The sequence below is a fragment of the Hyperolius riggenbachi genome, chromosome 2 (genome assembly GCF_040937935.1).
Source record: "Hyperolius riggenbachi isolate aHypRig1 chromosome 2, aHypRig1.pri, whole genome shotgun sequence".
In the NCBI taxonomy this organism is placed as follows: domain Eukaryota; kingdom Metazoa; phylum Chordata; class Amphibia; order Anura; family Hyperoliidae; genus Hyperolius; species Hyperolius riggenbachi.
In genome coordinates, this window is record NC_090647.1 from 47,295,896 (window position 1) to 47,314,890 (window position 18,995).

At 40.8% G+C, this 18,995-nt stretch overlaps 9 non-coding genes across 9 annotated transcripts; 4 read left to right on the top strand and 5 right to left on the bottom strand.

The window, feature by feature from the left end:
* Nucleotides 1-1,664: 1,664 nt before the first annotated feature.
* Nucleotides 1,665-1,828, bottom strand: LOC137554763 (U1 spliceosomal RNA). The gene has a single exon (XR_011027508.1). It is a non-coding gene; the product is annotated as a U1 spliceosomal RNA (small nuclear RNA).
* A 1,560-nt stretch (nt 1,829-3,388) lies between these two features.
* LOC137555056 (U6 spliceosomal RNA) lies at nt 3,389-3,495 on the top strand. The gene has a single exon (XR_011027761.1). It is a non-coding gene; the product is annotated as a U6 spliceosomal RNA (small nuclear RNA).
* Nucleotides 3,496-5,612: 2,117 nt separating this feature from the next.
* On the bottom strand, nt 5,613-5,776 carry LOC137554765 (U1 spliceosomal RNA). The gene has a single exon (XR_011027509.1). It is a non-coding gene; the product is annotated as a U1 spliceosomal RNA (small nuclear RNA).
* A 1,560-nt stretch (nt 5,777-7,336) lies between these two features.
* On the top strand, nt 7,337-7,443 carry LOC137555057 (U6 spliceosomal RNA). The gene has a single exon (XR_011027762.1). It is a non-coding gene; the product is annotated as a U6 spliceosomal RNA (small nuclear RNA).
* A 2,117-nt stretch (nt 7,444-9,560) lies between these two features.
* Nucleotides 9,561-9,724, bottom strand: LOC137554766 (U1 spliceosomal RNA). Its single transcript, XR_011027510.1, has one exon. It is a non-coding gene; the product is annotated as a U1 spliceosomal RNA (small nuclear RNA).
* Nucleotides 9,725-11,284: 1,560 nt separating this feature from the next.
* LOC137555058 (U6 spliceosomal RNA) lies at nt 11,285-11,391 on the top strand. Its single transcript, XR_011027763.1, has one exon. It is a non-coding gene; the product is annotated as a U6 spliceosomal RNA (small nuclear RNA).
* Nucleotides 11,392-13,508: 2,117 nt separating this feature from the next.
* On the bottom strand, nt 13,509-13,672 carry LOC137554768 (U1 spliceosomal RNA). The gene has a single exon (XR_011027512.1). It is a non-coding gene; the product is annotated as a U1 spliceosomal RNA (small nuclear RNA).
* A 1,560-nt stretch (nt 13,673-15,232) lies between these two features.
* Nucleotides 15,233-15,339, top strand: LOC137555059 (U6 spliceosomal RNA). Its single transcript, XR_011027764.1, has one exon. It is a non-coding gene; the product is annotated as a U6 spliceosomal RNA (small nuclear RNA).
* A 2,117-nt stretch (nt 15,340-17,456) lies between these two features.
* Nucleotides 17,457-17,620, bottom strand: LOC137554769 (U1 spliceosomal RNA). The gene has a single exon (XR_011027513.1). It is a non-coding gene; the product is annotated as a U1 spliceosomal RNA (small nuclear RNA).
* Nucleotides 17,621-18,995: the final 1,375 nt, after the last annotated feature.

Genomic DNA, 18,995 nt, shown 5'->3' on the forward strand with positions numbered 1-18,995 from the left:
TGCTTAGCGATTTTCCTATACCTTGTATTGAAGCCCAAACGCTCAGGAAATGGTGCAGGACCCGCGTTTGTGATTGTAAAGAAAGCTCATCGCTGATGTTAAAATGCCCACATAGGAAAACATTGCACAAGCGCTTTTAAAAATCACCAGTGCTTAAAAAAAATTAAAAAGCGCTCATAGGGCTTGATTCCCTAAAACGTGATAACTGCTATCACGGTCGCACTAGCGTTTTGGATTAATTAGATGATTAAAGTCTGACACTTTGAGCCTAGAATTGTGAACCTTTTCACAATATTCTAATGGTCTGAGATTTTGATTTTGGGGTTCTCATAAGCTGTAAGCCAAAATCATCAAATTTATAACAAATATAGGCTTGAAATGTCTGGCTTTGCATGTAATGAATCCATTTCATATATTATTTTCACCTATCACTGAAATACATTTACTTTTGCACAACATTATAAGTTTTCTAAATTTTACCTGTAAGATCTTCTTCAGAGCCCCCCATCCTTAGATAAAGCTATTTAAGCAATCTTTACTGATTTCTGAATTAAAGAAAAGGATTAATTTGAATTTACAGATGGAAAAGGAATATCAAACAATATTAATATCATATTAATAAGCAAACAACTTTCTCATTTTTTTTCCATCAGTTTTTATACATTTTTACCATATATCAATAAGAATGTATCAGTCAAAATTAAACATTTTCTAAACAGTTACCCCTTTTATCTCTTCCAATAAACCCAGTGTATTCATATTAATTCAAATTATTGCTCCAGTAACTGCATATTTTTGGTAAGCTGTGCTTTAGTAGTATAGTAGTATCTGTTTTCTAGTGTTGTCCGGATCATGAACGATTCGGATCTTTGATCCGAATCTATTTTGTGAGTCGAATCATCCGAATCATCAAAATGGGTGATTCGGATTGCAAAAGGGGCGGGGCCAGGAGCGACACGCCCCCTCTCAGCGGGGTCCTGGAAGCAGAGCAGAGATGGATCGCTCTGTTGGAGGGGACTCGGGGAGCCAGCCTTGCAGGGACAGGTAGAGGGGACATGGGTGCCACTGCCAGATATGTGCAGAGCACACATACTAGCTGTAATGTGCTGCTCATTATAGGCTGTCTGTTCCGTAGTTGTGCACAGTGAACACATTGGAAACTTTTGGCTCAGCTCGGCACAGTTCAGTAACTTTGCAGGCACTGTGATTGCAGCGCAATATGATCCTCCTGCACTCGCTCTAAACAGCTGCACTTATCTTCTGGGAATGCTTTGGGGAATGCTTTCTTTCACTGTGCGACGTTTCCATTCAAGGTATACAGATGAACATGTAGGTGAAATATATGTAAAGCATATGATCGCAGCATGTGGGTATTGTGTGCAAACAAACATTTCTGCTCCCTGCTCTGTCCACTCCCTGCCCTCTGTCCATCTTCTCCCCTTCTCCTGTCCTGCTAGTCATTTCACCCCCGAATGCTTCCCTTGTAAAATGATCCGAGATTCGGATCAAAGATCCGGACCTATTCAATGATCCGATTCGAATCATCCGGATCATTGAAAAGATCCGAACTTCCCATCTCTACTGTTTTCCTCCCTTTATCTGATGACCAATAGCAGTTTCACAGTACTCAGATATTACCGAATCTATTATTAACCAGCATTGATCAGGGGAAAGCGCGAACGCAGTCCCCCACTACCACAAATTATGCAGTCGAGTTTCCCGCATTTGGGGAAATCGCAGGGGTCAACCCACTCGGAGTGCAATGGATGAGCCTCACCCTGGGAGAACCACCTTCGTGATCATGGTGTCTCCCCTGCCAGGTAAGTATGAGTTGGAATCGCACGGAGGGAGGATGCTGGGCTCAGCACTGCTTACACAACACAGGGGGACTTTATGATCTGAGATAAATTAATTTTATCCGCACGGCGATTTTACACAGTTCTCATCCTCATACAATGGAAAGTCCTGCTGCTCTAACAATAAATAAAATTTAACCGCAAACATAAAATCGGTGTGAACTGGAGTCTCTCCCAGACTGCACTGCAACAATCATCATATTTGAATAAAGTGACTTCACTCAGGCAGCCACTCCCAACTCCTTATAAGGAAGAGAGGCTGTTTTGTACTTCAATGGGGAGTGATCAGTGCTCAGTTCACTAAGCAGTTTAGACTAGTCTACTGATGGTTTTTAGTCTACTGATGGTTTGGTGTAAATCAGTTGCATCAAGAAGGAATTCACTAATAATTACCAAATGTCTTAAGCTCAACACACACCAAACAATCTTGGTTGTACAGATTTACCAAATCTATGTAGTATAAGGGCCAACAGATTGAAAATACCTTGAATGATTTATTGGATAAGCTCTTATACTACATGAAACTGGTAAGATTGAACAACCAAGATTGTATGGTGTGTGTTGAGCCTTAGACCTGGTCTAAAACATTTGGTAATTAGGTGGGTAAAGCAGAGGAAATGATCAAAAGATGCAATTGGCAAACGAGTAGCTATGACTGACAGCCTTCTCCTTTGATGAGCTCTCCTCTGCATACAATTAAACTCCTGCATAATTCATTCAAAAGGTTCCATCCTCACGTCGAAAATACCTCACAGAATGACTTTACCGACATAAATCATCTGGTCGAATCTCTGTCAGAAAAAGTGGGCGTGGTTACTCCTTGTTTGCTTTGTGAATTGCATCTTTTGATCATTTACCCTGCTTTACCGACCTAATTACCGAATGTTTTAGACCAGGTCTAAAAACAGGTCTAAAACATTACACCAAACCATCAGTATACTAGTCTAAACTGCTTAGTGAATTGAGGCCAATGTTGGAACAATGTTACCAACAGTTGGGCTTCGGTAAAACGGAGTACTTCTATCGTAGGTGTGAAAATGTTTATGAATTAGCACACAAAAGTCTAAATTAATGAATGCAGTATTTTCTCGACCAGATTTTTTACCGCACATGCTTTTATGAATGATAGCCTTTGAAATGGTTCCTGGGTTTTCTTTTTTCCGCACTTATAGTAATTCTTTATCCCCTACCGTTCTCTTGTCAAGTGAAGCACTTTTCTAGGCAGCCTGGGCTCCATGTCATTTCCTACAGTGGGTGTGAAGAGAGGAATCCCCACCCACTAGATTAGCATAATTTATTCACTTTCGGCTAGTACCCAAGATGCAATAGTGGTTGCAATATTGCTCTTCTCTGCCAGGAAATTTGATTTCCAAGCCAAAATATTTAGCCCTGTCCTGTTTATTATTATTATTATAGCTTTCTGCAAGGTTCTCACGCTCCAAACTATAGGGGACTCTTGATTTTACTCTCCCTAACGTGCAGGTAGTATCAGGGCGCGGGGTATATATACTCTGGTGAAACAGCCCTTAGTTGTGCTCGCTTCGGCAGCACATATACTAAAATTGGAACGATACAGAGAAGATTAGCATGGCCCCTGCGCAAGGATGACACGCAAATTCGTGAAGCGTTCCATATTTTTAGGCATCTTCCTCTGGGCAAAACATTAACATTTTTATACGTCAGAACGCAGCTTTACGTGTCGGGTTCAAAGTGCTACATGTAAGTGCACCTGCTAAGCTTCTCTAAGCAATGGCATGCAAACCGAGTTCTGTGCTTCTTTGCAGATGTGCTTTCTTCCGGTCTCAAGTGGTAATGTCCCCTGGGTTTTCCTTTTTCCGCACTTAGGCCTTATTCACATTATAAATTGTTAGCGCAAGCGCTGAGTGCTTTTGTAAGTGCTTTTCCAAGTGTTTTCTGAGCGATTATCGATTTTTTTAGAAGCACTTTTCTAAGCGCTTTTGTAAATGCGATTTGAGCTTTTCTTCCTGCAGACAAACAGGTAGTGAACTCTTATGACCTGGAACGAAATAGCTGTAATTATTATGTGAAGAAAGGCACTCAGAAAATCGCTTTTCAAAGCCTTTTTTTCAAGTGCTTAGCGATTTTCCTATACCTTGTATTGAAGCCCAAACGCTCAGGAAATGGTGCAGGACCCGCGTTTGTGATTGTAAAGAAAGCTCATCGCTGATGTTAAAATGCCCACATAGGAAAACATTGCACAAGCGCTTTTAAAAATCACCAGTGCTTAAAAAAAATTAAAAAGCGCTCATAGGGCTTGATTCCCTAAAACGTGATAACTGCTATCACGGTCGCACTAGCGTTTTGGATTAATTAGATGATTAAAGTCTGACACTTTGAGCCTAGAATTGTGAACCTTTTCACAATATTCTAATGGTCTGAGATTTTGATTTTGGGGTTCTCATAAGCTGTAAGCCAAAATCATCAAATTTATAACAAATATAGGCTTGAAATGTCTGGCTTTGCATGTAATGAATCCATTTCATATATTATTTTCACCTATCACTGAAATACATTTACTTTTGCACAACATTATAAGTTTTCTAAATTTTACCTGTAAGATCTTCTTCAGAGCCCCCCATCCTTAGATAAAGCTATTTAAGCAATCTTTACTGATTTCTGAATTAAAGAAAAGGATTAATTTGAATTTACAGATGGAAAAGGAATATCAAACAATATTAATATCATATTAATAAGCAAACAACTTTCTCATTTTTTTTCCATCAGTTTTTATACATTTTTACCATATATCAATAAGAATGTATCAGTCAAAATTAAACATTTTCTAAACAGTTACCCCTTTTATCTCTACCAATAAACCCAGTGTATTCATATTAATTCAAATTATTGCTCCAGTAACTGCATATTTTTGGTAAGCTGTGCTTTAGTAGTATAGTAGTATCTGTTTTCTAGTGTTGTCCGGATCATGAACGATTCGGATCTTTGATCCGAATCTATTTTGTGAGTCGAATCATCCGAATCATCAAAATGGGTGATTCGGATTGCAAAAGGGGCGGGGCCAGGAGCGACACGCCCCCTCTCAGCGGGGTCCTGGAAGCAGAGCAGAGATGGATCGCTCTGTTGGAGGGGACTCGGGGAGCCAGCCTTGCAGGGACAGGTAGAGGGGACATGGGTGCCACTGCCAGATATGTGCAGAGCACACATACTAGCTGTAATGTGCTGCTCATTATAGGCTGTCTGTTCCGTAGTTGTGCACAGTGAACACATTGGAAACTTTTGGCTCAGCTCGGCACAGTTCAGTAACTTTGCAGGCACTGTGATTGCAGCGCAATATGATCCTCCTGCACTCGCTCTAAACAGCTGCACTTATCTTCTGGGAATGCTTTGGGGAATGCTTTCTTTCACTGTGCGACGTTTCCATTCAAGGTATACAGATGAACATGTAGGTGAAATATATGTAAAGCATATGATCGCAGCATGTGGGTATTGTGTGCAAACAAACATTTCTGCTCCCTGCTCTGTCCACTCCCTGCCCTCTGTCCATCTTCTCCCCTTCTCCTGTCCTGCTAGTCATTTCACCCCCGAATGCTTCCCTTGTAAAATGATCCGAGATTCGGATCAAAGATCCGGACCTATTCAATGATCCGATTCGAATCATCCGGATCATTGAAAAGATCCGAACTTCCCATCTCTACTGTTTTCCTCCCTTTATCTGATGACCAATAGCAGTTTCACAGTACTCAGATATTACCGAATCTATTATTAACCAGCATTGATCAGGGGAAAGCGCGAACGCAGTCCCCCACTACCACAAATTATGCAGTCGAGTTTCCCGCATTTGGGGAAATCGCAGGGGTCAACCCACTCGGAGTGCAATGGATGAGCCTCACCCTGGGAGAACCACCTTCGTGATCATGGTGTCTCCCCTGCCAGGTAAGTATGAGTTGGAATCGCACGGAGGGAGGATGCTGGGCTCAGCACTGCTTACACAACACAGGGGGACTTTATGATCTGAAATAAATTAATTTTATCCGCACGGCGATTTTACACAGTTCTCATCCTCATACAATGGAAAGTCCTGCTGCTCTAACAATAAATAAAATTTAACCGCAAACATAAAATCGGTGTGAACTGGAGTCTCTCCCAGACTGCACTGCAACAATCATCATATTTGAATAAAGTGACTTCACTCAGGCAGCCACTCCCAACTCCTTATAAGGAAGAGAGGCTGTTTTGTACTTCAATGGGGAGTGATCAGTGCTCAGTTCACTAAGCAGTTTAGACTAGTCTACTGATGGTTTTTAGTCTACTGATGGTTTGGTGTAAATCAGTTGCATCAAGAAGGAATTCACTAATAATTACCAAATGTCTTAAGCTCAACACACACCAAACAATCTTGGTTGTGCAGATTTACCAAATCTATGTAGTATAAGGGCCAACAGATTGAAAATACCTTGAATGATTTATTGGATAAGCTCTTATACTACATGAAACTGGTAAGATTGAACAACCAAGATTGTATGGTGTGTGTTGAGCCTTAGACCTGGTCTAAAACATTTGGTAATTAGGTGGGTAAAGCAGAGGAAATGATCAAAAGATGCAATTGGCAAACGAGTAGCTATGACTGACAGCCTTCTCCTTTGATGAGCTCTCCTCTGCATACAATTAAACTCCTGCATAATTCATTCAAAAGGTTCCATCCTCACGTCGAAAATACCTCACAGAATGACTTTACCGACATAAATCATCTGGTCGAATCTCTGTCAGAAAAAGTGGGCGTGGTTACTCCTTGTTTGCTTTGTGAATTGCATCTTTTGATCATTTACCCTGCTTTACCGACCTAATTACCGAATGTTTTAGACCAGGTCTAAAAACAGGTCTAAAACATTACACCAAACCATCAGTATACTAGTCTAAACTGCTTAGTGAATTGAGGCCAATGTTGGAACAATGTTACCAACAGTTGGGCTTCGGTAAAACGGAGTACTTCTATCGTAGGTGTGAAAATGTTTATGAATTAGCACACAAAAGTCTAAATTAATGAATGCAGTATTTTCTCGACCAGATTTTTTACCGCACATGCTTTTATGAATGATAGCCTTTGAAATGGTTCCTGGGTTTTCTTTTTTCCGCACTTATAGTAATTCTTTATCCCCTACCGTTCTCTTGTCAAGTGAAGCACTTTTCTAGGCAGCCTGGGCTCCATGTCATTTCCTACAGTGGGTGTGAAGAGAGGAATCCCCACCCACTAGATTAGCATAATTTATTCACTTTCGGCTAGTACCCAAGATGCAATAGTGGTTGCAATATTGCTCTTCTCTGCCAGGAAATTTGATTTCCAAGCCAAAATATTTAGCCCTGTCCTGTTTATTATTATTATTATAGCTTTCTGCAAGGTTCTCACGCTCCAAACTATAGGGGACTCTTGATTTTACTCTCCCTAACGTGCAGGTAGTATCAGGGCGCGGGGTATATATACTCTGGTGAAACAGCCCTTAGTTGTGCTCGCTTCGGCAGCACATATACTAAAATTGGAACGATACAGAGAAGATTAGCATGGCCCCTGCGCAAGGATGACACGCAAATTCGTGAAGCGTTCCATATTTTTAGGCATCTTCCTCTGGGCAAAACATTAACATTTTTATACGTCAGAACGCAGCTTTACGTGTCGGGTTCAAAGTGCTACATGTAAGTGCACCTGCTAAGCTTCTCTAAGCAATGGCATGCAAACCGAGTTCTGTGCTTCTTTGCAGATGTGCTTTCTTCCGGTCTCAAGTGGTAATGTCCCCTGGGTTTTCCTTTTTCCGCACTTAGGCCTTATTCACATTATAAATTGTTAGCGCAAGCGCTGAGTGCTTTTGTAAGTGCTTTTCCAAGTGTTTTCTGAGCGATTATCGATTTTTTTAGAAGCACTTTTCTAAGCGCTTTTGTAAATGCGATTTGAGCTTTTCTTCCTGCAGACAAACAGGTAGTGAACTCTTATGACCTGGAACGAAATAGCTGTAATTATTATGTGAAGAAAGGCACTCAGAAAATCGCTTTTCAAAGCCTTTTTTTCAAGTGCTTAGCGATTTTCCTATACCTTGTATTGAAGCCCAAACGCTCAGGAAATGGTGCAGGACCCGCGTTTGTGATTGTAAAGAAAGCTCATCGCTGATGTTAAAATGCCCACATAGGAAAACATTGCACAAGCGCTTTTAAAAATCACCAGTGCTTAAAAAAAATTAAAAAGCGCTCATAGGGCTTGATTCCCTAAAACGTGATAACTGCTATCACGGTCGCACTAGCGTTTTGGATTAATTAGATGATTAAAGTCTGACACTTTGAGCCTAGAATTGTGAACCTTTTCACAATATTCTAATGGTCTGAGATTTTGATTTTGGGGTTCTCATAAGCTGTAAGCCAAAATCATCAAATTTATAACAAATATAGGCTTGAAATGTCTGGCTTTGCATGTAATGAATCCATTTCATATATTATTTTCACCTATCACTGAAATACATTTACTTTTGCACAACATTATAAGTTTTCTAAATTTTACCTGTAAGATCTTCTTCAGAGCCCCCCATCCTTAGATAAAGCTATTTAAGCAATCTTTACTGATTTCTGAATTAAAGAAAAGGATTAATTTGAATTTACAGATGGAAAAGGAATATCAAACAATATTAATATCATATTAATAAGCAAACAACTTTCTCATTTTTTTTCCATCAGTTTTTATACATTTTTACCATATATTAATAAGAATGTATCAGTCAAAATTAAACATTTTCTAAACAGTTACCCCTTTTATCTCTTCCAATAAACCCAGTGTATTCATATTAATTCAAATTATTGCTCCAGTAACTGCATATTTTTGGTAAGCTGTGCTTTAGTAGTATAGTAGTATCTGTTTTCTAGTGTTGTCCGGATCATGAACGATTCGGATCTTTGATCCGAATCTATTTTGTGAGTCGAATCATCCGAATCATCAAAATGGGTGATTCGGATTGCAAAAGGGGCGGGGCCAGGAGCGACACGCCCCCTCTCAGCGGGGTCCTGGAAGCAGAGCAGAGATGGATCGCTCTGTTGGAGGGGACTCGGGGAGCCAGCCTTGCAGGGACAGGTAGAGGGGACATGGGTGCCACTGCCAGATATGTGCAGAGCACACATACTAGCTGTAATGTGCTGCTCATTATAGGCTGTCTGTTCCGTAGTTGTGCACAGTGAACACATTGGAAACTTTTGGCTCAGCTCGGCACAGTTCAGTAACTTTGCAGGCACTGTGATTGCAGCGCAATATGATCCTCCTGCACTCGCTCTAAACAGCTGCACTTATCTTCTGGGAATGCTTTGGGGAATGCTTTCTTTCACTGTGCGACGTTTCCATTCAAGGTATACAGATGAACATGTAGGTGAAATATATGTAAAGCATATGATCGCAGCATGTGGGTATTGTGTGCAAACAAACATTTCTGCTCCCTGCTCTGTCCACTCCCTGCCCTCTGTCCATCTTCTCCCCTTCTCCTGTCCTGCTAGTCATTTCACCCCCGAATGCTTCCCTTGTAAAATGATCCGAGATTCGGATCAAAGATCCGGACCTATTCAATGATCCGATTCGAATCATCCGGATCATTGAAAAGATCCGAACTTCCCATCTCTACTGTTTTCCTCCCTTTATCTGATGACCAATAGCAGTTTCACAGTACTCAGATATTACCGAATCTATTATTAACCAGCATTGATCAGGGGAAAGCGCGAACGCAGTCCCCCACTACCACAAATTATGCAGTCGAGTTTCCCGCATTTGGGGAAATCGCAGGGGTCAACCCACTCGGAGTGCAATGGATGAGCCTCACCCTGGGAGAACCACCTTCGTGATCATGGTGTCTCCCCTGCCAGGTAAGTATGAGTTGGAATCGCACGGAGGGAGGATGCTGGGCTCAGCACTGCTTACACAACACAGGGGGACTTTATGATCTGAAATAAATTAATTTTATCCGCACGGCGATTTTACACAGTTCTCATCCTCATACAATGGAAAGTCCTGCTGCTCTAACAATAAATAAAATTTAACCGCAAACATAAAATCGGTGTGAACTGGAGTCTCTCCCAGACTGCACTGCAACAATCATCATATTTGAATAAAGTGACTTCACTCAGGCAGCCACTCCCAACTCCTTATAAGGAAGAGAGGCTGTTTTGTACTTCAATGGGGAGTGATCAGTGCTCAGTTCACTAAGCAGTTTAGACTAGTCTACTGATGGTTTTTAGCCTACTGATGGTTTGGTGTAAATCAGTTGCATCAAGAAGGAATTCACTAATAATTACCAAATGTCTTAAGCTCAACACACACCAAACAATCTTGGTTGTACAGATTTACCAAATCTATGTAGTATAAGGGCCAACAGATTGAAAATACCTTGAATGATTTATTGGATAAGCTCTTATACTACATGAAACTGGTAAGATTGAACAACCAAGATTGTATGGTGTGTGTTGAGCCTTAGACCTGGTCTAAAACATTTGGTAATTAGGTGGGTAAAGCAGAGGAAATGATCAAAAGATGCAATTGGCAAACGAGTAGCTATGACTGACAGCCTTCTCCTTTGATGAGCTCTCCTCTGCATACAATTAAACTCCTGCATAATTCATTCAAAAGGTTCCATCCTCACGTCGAAAATACCTCACAGAATGACTTTACCGACATAAATCATCTGGTCGAATCTCTGTCAGAAAAAGTGGGCGTGGTTACTCCTTGTTTGCTTTGTGAATTGCATCTTTTGATCATTTACCCTGCTTTACCGACCTAATTACCGAATGTTTTAGACCAGGTCTAAAAACAGGTCTAAAACATTACACCAAACCATCAGTATACTAGTCTAAACTGCTTAGTGAATTGAGGCCAATGTTGGAACAATGTTACCAACAGTTGGGCTTCGGTAAAACGGAGTACTTCTATCGTAGGTGTGAAAATGTTTATGAATTAGCACACAAAAGTCTAAATTAATGAATGCAGTATTTTCTCGACCAGATTTTTTACCGCACATGCTTTTATGAATGATAGCCTTTGAAATGGTTCCTGGGTTTTCTTTTTTCCGCACTTATAGTAATTCTTTATCCCCTACCGTTCTCTTGTCAAGTGAAGCACTTTTCTAGGCAGCCTGGGCTCCATGTCATTTCCTACAGTGGGTGTGAAGAGAGGAATCCCCACCCACTAGATTAGCATAATTTATTCACTTTCGGCTAGTACCCAAGATGCAATAGTGGTTGCAATATTGCTCTTCTCTGCCAGGAAATTTGATTTCCAAGCCAAAATATTTAGCCCTGTCCTGTTTATTATTATTATTATAGCTTTCTGCAAGGTTCTCACGCTCCAAACTATAGGGGACTCTTGATTTTACTCTCCCTAACGTGCAGGTAGTATCAGGGCGCGGGGTATATATACTCTGGTGAAACAGCCCTTAGTTGTGCTCGCTTCGGCAGCACATATACTAAAATTGGAACGATACAGAGAAGATTAGCATGGCCCCTGCGCAAGGATGACACGCAAATTCGTGAAGCGTTCCATATTTTTAGGCATCTTCCTCTGGGCAAAACATTAACATTTTTATACGTCAGAACGCAGCTTTACGTGTCGGGTTCAAAGTGCTACATGTAAGTGCACCTGCTAAGCTTCTCTAAGCAATGGCATGCAAACCGAGTTCTGTGCTTCTTTGCAGATGTGCTTTCTTCCGGTCTCAAGTGGTAATGTCCCCTGGGTTTTCCTTTTTCCGCACTTAGGCCTTATTCACATTATAAATTGTTAGCGCAAGCGCTGAGTGCTTTTGTAAGTGCTTTTCCAAGTGTTTTCTGAGCGATTATCGATTTTTTTAGAAGCACTTTTCTAAGCGCTTTTGTAAATGCGATTTGAGCTTTTCTTCCTGCAGACAAACAGGTAGTGAACTCTTATGACCTGGAACGAAATAGCTGTAATTATTATGTGAAGAAAGGCACTCAGAAAATCGCTTTTCAAAGCCTTTTTTTCAAGTGCTTAGCGATTTTCCTATACCTTGTATTGAAGCCCAAACGCTCAGGAAATGGTGCAGGACCCGCGTTTGTGATTGTAAAGAAAGCTCATCGCTGATGTTAAAATGCCCACATAGGAAAACATTGCACAAGCGCTTTTAAAAATCACCAGTGCTTAAAAAAAATTAAAAAGCGCTCATAGGGCTTGATTCCCTAAAACGTGATAACTGCTATCACGGTCGCACTAGCGTTTTGGATTAATTAGATGATTAAAGTCTGACACTTTGAGCCTAGAATTGTGAACCTTTTCACAATATTCTAATGGTCTGAGATTTTGATTTTGGGGTTCTCATAAGCTGTAAGCCAAAATCATCAAATTTATAACAAATATAGGCTTGAAATGTCTGGCTTTGCATGTAATGAATCCATTTCATATATTATTTTCACCTATCACTGAAATACATTTACTTTTGCACAACATTATAAGTTTTCTAAATTTTACCTGTAAGATCTTCTTCAGAGCCCCCCATCCTTAGATAAAGCTATTTAAGCAATCTTTACTGATTTCTGAATTAAAGAAAAGGATTAATTTGAATTTACAGATGGAAAAGGAATATCAAACAATATTAATATCATATTAATAAGCAAACAACTTTCTCATTTTTTTTCCATCAGTTTTTATACATTTTTACCATATATCAATAAGAATGTATCAGTCAAAATTAAACATTTTCTAAACAGTTACCCCTTTTATCTCTACCAATAAACCCAGTGTATTCATATTAATTCAAATTATTGCTCCAGTAACTGCATATTTTTGGTAAGCTGTGCTTTAGTAGTATAGTAGTATCTGTTTTCTAGTGTTGTCCGGATCATGAACGATTCGGATCTTTGATCCGAATCTATTTTGTGAGTCGAATCATCCGAATCATCAAAATGGGTGATTCGGATTGCAAAAGGGGCGGGGCCAGGAGCGACACGCCCCCTCTCAGCGGGGTCCTGGAAGCAGAGCAGAGATGGATCGCTCTGTTGGAGGGGACTCGGGGAGCCAGCCTTGCAGGGACAGGTAGAGGGGACATGGGTGCCACTGCCAGATATGTGCAGAGCACACATACTAGCTGTAATGTGCTGCTCATTATAGGCTGTCTGTTCCGTAGTTGTGCACAGTGAACACATTGGAAACTTTTGGCTCAGCTCGGCACAGTTCAGTAACTTTGCAGGCACTGTGATTGCAGCGCAATATGATCCTCCTGCACTCGCTCTAAACAGCTGCACTTATCTTCTGGGAATGCTTTGGGGAATGCTTTCTTTCACTGTGCGACGTTTCCATTCAAGGTATACAGATGAACATGTAGGTGAAATATATGTAAAGCATATGATCGCAGCATGTGGGTATTGTGTGCAAACAAACATTTCTGCTCCCTGCTCTGTCCACTCCCTGCCCTCTGTCCATCTTCTCCCCTTCTCCTGTCCTGCTAGTCATTTCACCCCCGAATGCTTCCCTTGTAAAATGATCCGAGATTCGGATCAAAGATCCGGACCTATTCAATGATCCGATTCGAATCATCCGGATCATTGAAAAGATCCGAACTTCCCATCTCTACTGTTTTCCTCCCTTTATCTGATGACCAATAGCAGTTTCACAGTACTCAGATATTACCGAATCTATTATTAACCAGCATTGATCAGGGGAAAGCGCGAACGCAGTCCCCCACTACCACAAATTATGCAGTCGAGTTTCCCGCATTTGGGGAAATCGCAGGGGTCAACCCACTCGGAGTGCAATGGATGAGCCTCACCCTGGGAGAACCACCTTCGTGATCATGGTGTCTCCCCTGCCAGGTAAGTATGAGTTGGAATCGCATGGAGGGAGGATGCTGGGCTCAGCACTGCTTACACAACACAGGGGGACTTTATGATCTGAAATAAATTAATTTTATCCGCACGGCGATTTTACACAGTTCTCATCCTCATACAATGGAAAGTCCTGCTGCTCTAACAATAAATAAAATTTAACCGCAAACATAAAATCGGTGTGAACTGGAGTCTCTCCCAGACTGCACTGCAACAATCATCATATTTGAATAAAGTGACTTCACTCAGGCAGCCACTCCCAACTCCTTATAAGGAAGAGAGGCTGTTTTGTACTTCAATGGGGAGTGATCAGTGCTCAGTTCACTAAGCAGTTTAGACTAGTCTACTGATGGTTTTTAGTCTACTGATGGTTTGGTGTAAATCAGTTGCATCAAGAAGGAATTCACTAATAATTACCAAATGTCTTAAGCTCAACACACACCAAACAATCTTGGTTGTACAGATTTACCAAATCTATGTAGTATAAGGGCCAACAGATTGAAAATACCTTGAATGATTTATTGGATAAGCTCTTATACTACATGAAACTGGTAAGATTGAACAACCAAGATTGTATGGTGTGTGTTGAGCCTTAGACCTGGTCTAAAACATTTGGTAATTAGGTGGGTAAAGCAGAGGAAATGATCAAAAGATGCAATTGGCAAACGAGTAGCTATGACTGACAGCCTTCTCCTTTGATGAGCTCTCCTCTGCATACAATTAAACTCCTGCATAATTCATTCAAAAGGTTCCATCCTCACGTCGAAAATACCTCACAGAATGACTTTACCGACATAAATCATCTGGTCGAATCTCTGTCAGAAAAAGTGGGCGTGGTTACTCCTTGTTTGCTTTGTGAATTGCATCTTTTGATCATTTACCCTGCTTTACCGACCTAATTACCGAATGTTTTAGACCAGGTCTAAAAACAGGTCTAAAACATTACACCAAACCATCAGTATACTAGTCTAAACTGCTTAGTGAATTGAGGCCAATGTTGGAACAATGTTACCAACAGTTGGGCTTCGGTAAAACGGAGTACTTCTATCGTAGGTGTGAAAATGTTTATGAATTAGCACACAAAAGTCTAAATTAATGAATGCAGTATTTTCTCGACCAGATTTTTTACCGCACATGCTTTTATGAATGATAGCCTTTGAAATGGTTCCTGGGTTTTCTTTTTTCCGCACTTATAGTAATTCTTTATCCCCTACCGTTCTCTTGTCAAGTGAAGCACTTTTCTAGGCAGCCTGGGCTCCATGTCATTTCCTACAGTGGGTGTGAAGAGAGGAATCCCCACCCACTAGATTAGCATAATTTATTCACTTTCGGCTAGTACCCAAGATGCAATAGTGGTTGCAATATTGCTCTTCTCTGCCAGGAAATTTGATTTCCAAGCCAAAATATTTAGCCCTGTCCTGTTTATTATTATTATTATAGCTTTCTGCAAGGTTCTCACGCTCCAAACTATAGGGGACTCTTGATTTTACTCTCCCTAACGTGCAGGTAGTATCAGGGCGCGGGGTATATATACTCTGGTGAAACAGCCCTTAGTTGTGCTCGCTTCGGCAGCACATATACTAAAATTGGAACGATACAGAGAAGATTAGCATGGCCCCTGCGCAAGGATGACACGCAAATTCGTGAAGCGTTCCATATTTTTAGGCATCTTCCTCTGGGCAAAACATTAACATTTTTATACGTCAGAACGCAGCTTTACGTGTCGGGTTCAAAGTGCTACATGTAAGTGCACCTGCTAAGCTTCTCTAAGCAATGGCATGCAAACCGAGTTCTGTGCTTCTTTGCAGATGTGCTTTCTTCCGGTCTCAAGTGGTAATGTCCCCTGGGTTTTCCTTTTTCCGCACTTAGGCCTTATTCACATTATAAATTGTTAGCGCAAGCGCTGAGTGCTTTTGTAAGTGCTTTTCCAAGTGTTTTCTGAGCGATTATCGATTTTTTTAGAAGCACTTTTCTAAGCGCTTTTGTAAATGCGATTTGAGCTTTTCTTCCTGCAGACAAACAGGTAGTGAACTCTTATGACCTGGAACGAAATAGCTGTAATTATTATGTGAAGAAAGGCACTCAGAAAATCGCTTTTCAAAGCCTTTTTTTCAAGTGCTTAGCGATTTTCCTATACCTTGTATTGAAGCCCAAACGCTCAGGAAATGGTGCAGGACCCGCGTTTGTGATTGTAAAGAAAGCTCATCGCTGATGTTAAAATGCCCACATAGGAAAACATTGCACAAGCGCTTTTAAAAATCACCAGTGCTTAAAAAAAATTAAAAAGCGCTCATAGGGCTTGATTCCCTAAAACGTGATAACTGCTATCACGGTCGCACTAGCGTTTTGGATTAATTAGATGATTAAAGTCTGACACTTTGAGCCTAGAATTGTGAACCTTTTCACAATATTCTAATGGTCTGAGATTTTGATTTTGGGGTTCTCATAAGCTGTAAGCCAAAATCATCAAATTTATAACAAATATAGGCTTGAAATGTCTGGCTTTGCATGTAATGAATCCATTTCATATATTATTTTCACCTATCACTGAAATACATTTACTTTTGCACAACATTATAAGTTTTCTAAATTTTACCTGTAAGATCTTCTTCAGAGCCCCCCATCCTTAGATAAAGCTATTTAAGCAATCTTTACTGATTTCTGAATTAAAGAAAAGGATTAATTTGAATTTACAGATGGAAAAGGAATATCAAACAATATTAATATCATATTAATAAGCAAACAACTTTCTCATTTTTTTTCCATCAGTTTTTATACATTTTTACCATATATCAATAAGAATGTATCAGTCAAAATTAAACATTTTCTAAACAGTTACCCCTTTTATCTCTACCAATAAACCCAGTGTATTCATATTAATTCAAATTATTGCTCCAGTAACTGCATATTTTTGGTAAGCTGTGCTTTAGTAGTATAGTAGTATCTGTTTTCTAGTGTTGTCCGGATCATGAACGATTCGGATCTTTGATCCGAATCTATTTTGTGAGTCGAATCATCCGAATCATCAAAATGGGTGATTCGGATTGCAAAAGGGGCGGGGCCAGGAGCGACACGCCCCCTCTCAGCGGGGTCCTGGAAGCAGAGCAGAGATGGATCGCTCTGTTGGAGGGGACTCGGGGAGCCAGCCTTGCAGGGACAGGTAGAGGGGACATGGGTGCCACTGCCAGATATGTGCAGAGCACACATACTAGCTGTAATGTGCTGCTCATTATAGGCTGTCTGTTCCGTAGTTGTGCACAGTGAACACATTGGAAACTTTTGGCTCAGCTCGGCACAGTTCAGTAACTTTGCAGGCACTGTGATTGCAGCGCAATATGATCCTCCTGCACTCGCTCTAAACAGCTGCACTTATCTTCTGGGAATGCTTTGGGGAATGCTTTCTTTCACTGTGCGACGTTTCCATTCAAGGTATACAGATGAACATGTAGGTGAAATATATGTAAAGCATATGATCGCAGCATGTGGGTATTGTGTGCAAACAAACATTTCTGCTCCCTGCTCTGTCCACTCCCTGCCCTCTGTCCATCTTCTCCCCTTCTCCTGTCCTGCTAGTCATTTCACCCCCGAATGCTTCCCTTGTAAAATGATCCGAGATTCGGATCAAAGATCCGGACCTATTCAATGATCCGATTCGAATCATCCGGATCATTGAAAAGATCCGAACTTCCCATCTCTACTGTTTTCCTCCCTTTATCTGATGACCAATAGCAGTTTCACAGTACTCAGATATTACCGAATCTATTATTAACCAGCATTGATCAGGGGAAAGCGCGAACGCAGTCCCCCACTACCACAAATTATGCAGTCGAGTTTCCCGCATTTGGGGAAATCGCAGGGGTCAACCCACTCGGAGTGCAATGGATGAGCCTCACCCTGGGAGAACCACCTTCGTGATCATGGTGTCTCCCCTGCCAGGTAAGTATGAGTTGGAATCGCACGGAGGGAGGATGCTGGGCTCAGCACTGCTTACACAACACAGGGGGACTTTATGATCTGAAATAAATTAATTTTATCCGCACGGCGATTTTACACAGTTCTCATCCTCATACAATGGAAAGTCCTGCTGCTCTAACAATAAATAAAATTTAACCGCAAACATAAAATCGGTGTGAACTGGAGTCTCTCCCAGACTGCACTGCAACAATCATCATATTTGAATAAAGTGACTTCACTCAGGCAGCCACTCCCAACTCCTTATAAGGAAGAGAGGCTGTTTTGTACTTCAATGGGGAGTGATCAGTGCTCAGTTCACTAAGCAGTTTAGACTAGTCTACTGATGGTTTTTAGTCTACTGATGGTTTGGTGTAAATCAGTTGCATCAAGAAGGAATTCACTAATAATTACCAAATGTCTTAAGCTCAACACACACCAAACAATCTTGGTTGTACAGATTTACCAAATCTATGTAGTATAAGGGCCAACAGATTGAAAATACCTTGAATGATTTATTGGATAAGCTCTTATACTACATGAAACTGGTAAGATTGAACAACCAAGATTGTATGGTGTGTGTTGAGCCTTAGACCTGGTCTAAAACATTTGGTAATTAGGTGGGTAAAGCAGAGGAAATGATCAAAAGATGCAATTGGCAAACGAGTAGCTATGACTGACAGCCTTCTCCTTTGATGAGCTCTCCTCTGCATACAATTAAACTCCTGCATAATTCATTCAAAAGGTTCCATCCTCACGTCGAAAATACCTCACAGAATGACTTTACCGACATAAATCATCTGGTCGAATCTCTGTCAGAAAAAGTGGGCGTGGTTACTCCTTGTTTGCTTTGTGAATTGCATCTTTTGATCATTTACCCTGCTTTACCGACCTAATTACCGAATGTTTTAGACCAGGTCTAAAAACAGGTCTAAAACATTACACCAAACCATCAGTATACTAGTCTAAACTGCTTAGTGAATTGAGGCCAATGTTGGAACAATGTTACCAACAGTTGGGCTTCGGTAAAACGGAGTACTTCTATCGTAGGTGTGAAAATGTTTATGAATTAGCACACAAAAGTCTAAATTAATGAATGCAGTATTTTCTCGACCAGATTTTTTACCGCACATGCTTTTATGAATGATAGCCTTTGAAATGGTTCCTGGGTTTTCTTTTTTCCGCACTTATAGTAATTCTTTATCCCCTACCGTTCTCTTGTCAAGTGAAGCACTTTTCTAGGCAGCCTGGGCTCCATGTCATTTCCTACAGTGGGTGTGAAGAGAGGAATCCCCACCCACTAGATTAGCATAATTTATTCACTTTCGGCTAGTACCCAAGATGCAATAGTGGTTGCAATATTGCTCT